The 5,276-nt window shown below is 43.2% G+C and overlaps 1 long non-coding RNA gene across 1 annotated transcript; it reads left to right on the forward strand.

Annotated features, from left to right (window-relative positions):
* The first annotated feature begins 489 nt into the window (after positions 1–489).
* Positions 490–2,099, forward strand: LOC307205253. Its single transcript, XR_013833959.1, has 2 exons — positions 490–533; positions 1,661–2,099. It is a non-coding gene; the product is annotated as an uncharacterized lncRNA (long non-coding RNA).
* The last annotated feature ends 3,177 nt before the right edge of the window (positions 2,100–5,276 follow it).

Genomic DNA, 5,276 nt, shown 5'->3' on the forward strand with positions numbered 1-5,276 from the left:
TTTATAAAGATGTTGAACATCAACGGGCCCAGGATAGAACCCAGCGGCACCCCACTTGCCCCTTGAGTTGAATTTGGTAGACTTGGTTTAAAGTGAACATCTGTAGGAATTTTAAGGGAAATGAAAAGGGACTTCTGTAAAATAAAGGAAACTGTCGCAGAATGGGAGGGTGGAGTTTACAAACACCTCTAGGATACAGTTCACTGGGAGTTCGCAGCCTTGGCATGTGTATGAAAAGGAGGAAAATAACAATTTTTTAAAGTGCACTAAATAATCACAGGTATTAACAGCTAGATGATGAAAGAGGATTGGCAGTGTACAATTTGAAAATAATAAACACAGGTCAGGTAAGGAAAGGCTACATAAAAGCAGGTTGGATTAATTAGTAGGCACTTTGTTAGGCAGAACACCTGTAGACGTTTTGGGCTTCAAGGGAGGGATTTGCTCTCCTTGCACCGTATAAAAGGACCTTTGAGTCGCGATTCTTCCATCAGCTCCTCTCAGCTCCACCTGAATATTTCACTGAGAACTTGGTAAGTGAGAGAATTTCACATCTTTTATTGCCTCTTCCATACGAACTGCATGCTCTCCATCTCCTTCTTTGAACCTAGACCTGCTTCTGCTTTCTGATCATGTTCAGCATCTTGCACTCAACTTTAGAGAGTTAGATTTTGAGGAAGATGTATTTTCCATGGGGTCAAGTTCACAATTGTCTACGCCATGGCTAGGGAACATCTTTGGTTCTTCAGGAGCTGCTGGTCTACAGCACCCATCAGCCTTTGCCCTTGGCCCTGCCATCCAGAGCTGATGGATGTTGGAGTTCATCAGCATCTGGAAGGTCTCAGAAGTTACTTCATTCCTGGTCTACACAGACTGGTTGTAGCTCTCCAGGGCTTTGAACAGGGCTCTTTTCCTGACTTACCTTGAGAGACCAAGGAGTGAACCAGGGGAAATGAGGTAGAAAGGCACGTGATCTACTCATTCTTTCTATGTTTCTCAGAGTTAGGTGCTTCCAACAACCATGTAAGTTAGGTGAGTGTCATCATCCCAATATTGTACATTGGCAGCAGTAGTTGTGAGGGAGGGCTAATGGTGAAAAGGGAGAAGAACCAGAAACGTAGCTAAAGTCTAAAAAATAATCACATGCACCCAAGTAATAATTTCAGGATTTCCTGGAACAGATTTCTCAGACACCAAATGCCTGGGCAGACAGGAATGGTTTTAGATCCTTCCTCAAAGTTAATAATAAGGCAGGCAGAGCTCAGTGGGGCTGGCATTCCAGAAATGGCAGCTGCCCTTCAAGGTCACTTCATTTGCCACCCCAGTGACACCACAACTAAGAAGGATGCCACTGTTCCAGTATTGCTGGTTTGGATTCATTGATGATAGGTTTTTAATTGAATTGCTTATTATGTCTTAATATGTTCATCTTTGCACTATATATCTCCCAGACCCTGCTGGTGTTGGTGATCATTATTTATTGGTTTTTCTTAAAATAAATGATAAACTGTTGATTGTAAGAGGGTTGGGGGGGGGGACTGAAAGAGGTTTACAAAGCAGGTGCTGCTGCTGATACAATTTCTCAAAACTGAATGAATGAATCATGAATGAAGAGGGTGAATGTTTTAACCATCCTCAAAACCTCAACCTATCCTTTCAGACCCAGCTCCATCCCTCCACGATGTCTTGTGGCTTCGTCTCATCCTGCCAGCCCTGCTGCGCCCCATCCTGCGTCAGCTACCCGGTCGGGGGTGTGGGCTCACTGTGCTCCCCTTGCGGTGGTGGCATCTCAGGGGGCTTGGCGTCCTATGGTGGAGGAGTGTCATCGAGTAGCCTTGGCCTGACCTCTGGGGGCAACGTTGGCTGCATCAATCAGCTGCCACCATCTGAAATACTCGTCAAGCCACCTCCCTTTAATGTGATCATCCCAGGAGCAGTCCTTGCCTCCACCTGTGAGCCAATTCGAGTGGGAGGAAGCACTGCCTGTGGTGGGGGGTCCTCTCTTGGTGGAAGTGTCCGCTCTAAATATTGTTGCTATTAATAGGAGAGCCCAGGCAAGGCGCCGCCTCCTTTCATTAAAGCTTAGCTTCAGCATGGAACCTGTTCTCTGTGAGTTTCTGTTGTGTTCCTCCCACACTTCAACACCACCACCCCACATTTCAATTTCCAGCACTAATCGAGACCCCTAAAATGCATAACACCCTTTTTTTTGTGTGTATGGGCATGGGAGCAATTTTACTATGCTAAGCTAAATACTAAACAAAGGAAAGTGTCAGGGGTTTTTGTTTAATAATAGTAATAATAATAATAATAATAATAATAATAATAATAATAATAATTTTTTATTTATACCCTACCCTCCCCAGCCAAGGTTGGGCTCAGGGCGGCTAACAAGCAGGGGATCTGATCTTCCCTTTTAATACAGAGAGGTTGGAATCCCTAGATGCCCTGAAACATCTTCTCTTTCAGATTTCAGAATGCGTGAACATTCGGTGCCTGTACCATGTGAAACATCAGGTTGATGGCTAGATGGCACCCCAACCTATGGTGGCCTGCATTTTCATTATTTATTTCTTGCTTTAGAGGCAAGATGGAATTGCTGTCACATTCAGGGAGGCCAGCAAAAGGTAGGAGCAGAGTCTGCTTCATGCTGCTGGAAGGACTCTGTGTGGAAGCGTTTGGTTTTGCTTGGTTTAATTGGCAGCTAGTCTAGGAAGGAAGGGACAGGTTAAGAGTGGTGGGTTAATCAAATGAGGCAGTATTGCATTGAGGGCACTCTTTGTCAATTATGATGAGATCAAAGACCACTTTCAGAGTTGCTTGCATTATCGACAACTACATGAAACATATAAAGAAGACTGTAAGAAAGGATTTAGTTATACTAGATCTAGGTTTCAAACGGAAGTGATTGAAGGGAAAGTGAAACAACTGAAGGCCGCATATAGCAGACTATTAGAATGGGAGACGAAAGATGAAGAGGTAAAATCAGTTATGATTAAATGGGCACAAGATGGAGGTCACAGCATTATGATGGAGGATTGGGTTAAATTATGGAAAACTGACTTAAAATTTACAGATTGTTGCCTATTGAAGGAGAATTACATGAAGATGATGTACAGATGGTACACAACACCAGTGCAGTTAGGGAAAATGTACAAAACTAGTTCAAACATACGTTGGAAGTGTAAGGAAAAGGAGGGGACATTTTATCATATGTGTTGGGATTGTAAAGTATTTTTTTAAAAAAAGGGAAATGATATACAATGAACTGAAGAAAATGTTCCATTTAACAGTTGTTAAAAAACCCGAGGCATTTTTGTTGGGGATCATGGGGAAAGACCTGCCAGAAAAGTTGAAAAACATCTTCATGTATGCGACAATGGTTGCGAGAGTTCTGATAGCACAAGGATGGAAGACTGAAGAAACCCCAACTAAAGAATTATGGCAAGAAAAATTGATGGATTATGCAGAACTGGCAAAATTGACTCATAAGCTACGGGACAAGGATAACTGTGACTTTAAGGATGAATGGGAACCTTTCACAAAGTATTTGAAGATGCAACAAAGCGAACTGGACTCCTTGGCGGGTTTTGAATAAACATCCACAATTATTATTATTTTTTACTGATAATTATTAGCTAAACAGTTGGAGGATCTATACAACTCTGTAACATGCAGAAAATAGCATTATTGGAGAAACCAAAGAACTGAGGGAAGTCAGGGGGTGGGGTGGGGGGATGGGTTTTGTGGGGGGAGGGGGGAGGGAATAAGGATATGTTTTTGGAAAATATGCTTTGTTATAACTTTGATTTTTTTTTTTAAGGGCACTCTTTGTCGCCCTTCTTGACTTTGCAGGGGTTTTTGGGGGCTGCCCTTTCATCTGGCATGCACATTGGGTTGAATGCTGAGCCAGCAGAGCCACAGGGAATAATAATAATAATAATAATAATAATAATAATAGTAATAATATAATTTATATCCCCCCTCCCCAGCCAAAGCTGGGCTCAGAGTGGCTAACAACAGTAAAATAATACAGCATTCTAAAATCAATTCATTATAAAATCAGTTCAAATCAAATTAATGGCAACCATGGGCTAGAGTTCTGTGAGGATTACCGAAGGAGGGGGTCAGACTGCGCCTTGGCCAAAGGCCTGGCAGAACAGCTCTGTCTTGCAGGCCCTGCGGAAAGAGGTCAAGTCCCGCAGGGCCCTGGTCTCTTGGGACAGAGTGTTCCACCAGATCGGGGCCACAGCCGAAAAAGCCCTGGCTCTGGCTGAGGCCAGCCTGACCTCCTTGTGGCCTGGGACCTCCAAGATGAGGCTGGCTGAGTTCATATACTGAAGGTACTCAGAGCAGCCAAGGAAAAAGGTTTCCTTTCAATCCCTTTCTATGATGCCTGCAAAATTGTCCATGAGTAGGAAGGGAATTGAAGCCTCCACCTTCAGAAGCTTCCATGCCCAGATTATGTAGATATAGTTGGTAAATCAGGCTAATAATAATAATAATAATAATAATAAATTTATTTATACCCTGCCCACCTGGCTGGGTTTCCCCAGCCACTCTGGGCGGCTTACAACAAAAGATTAAAAATACATTAAAACATCAGTCATTAAAAACTTCCCTCAACAGGGCTGCCTTCAGATGTCTTCTAAAAGTCTGGTAGTTGTTTATTCCCTTGACATCTGAAGGGAGGGTGTAACACAGGGCAGGTGCCACTGTCGAGAAGGTCCTCTGCCTGGTTCCCTGTAACCTCACTTCTCGCAATGAGGGAACCATCAGAAGGCCCTCAGAACTGGACCTCAGTGTCTGGGCTGAATGATGAGAGACCCTCCCTTCAGGTCTACTGGACCAAGGCCATTTAGGGCTTTAAAGGTCAGCACCAACACTTTGAATTGTGCCCGGAAACATACTGGGAGCCAATGTAGGTCTTTCAGGACCAATGCTATATGGTCTCGGGAGCCTAACTTGTTCTTGCAAATCCTCAAAGTTGTGATATTTCAATAAATAAAGCCTTCCTCCAAAGTTTGCTTCCTGAGCCTTTTTGTAGCATCTGACACTCAAGTGCACACTGATTTGATAGAATCACCTTTATATGCAAGCCAAACTGAATTCACTCCTGAAACATTACCCTATTTGGACAACTTCAGAAATTTAATGGCACGTGAATTTCTGATGGTCTACAATAGGCTTGAACCATTCACAAATACACTTCTCACAATGGTAACCATTGCAGAGTTCTTGTTGCACAATAGGTTGTGCATATTCTAAGCACAATT

The sequence above is a fragment of the Podarcis cretensis genome (genome assembly GCF_951804945.1).
Source record: "Podarcis cretensis genome assembly, chromosome: 16".
NCBI classification, from domain to species: Eukaryota; Metazoa; Chordata; class Lepidosauria; order Squamata; family Lacertidae; genus Podarcis; species Podarcis cretensis.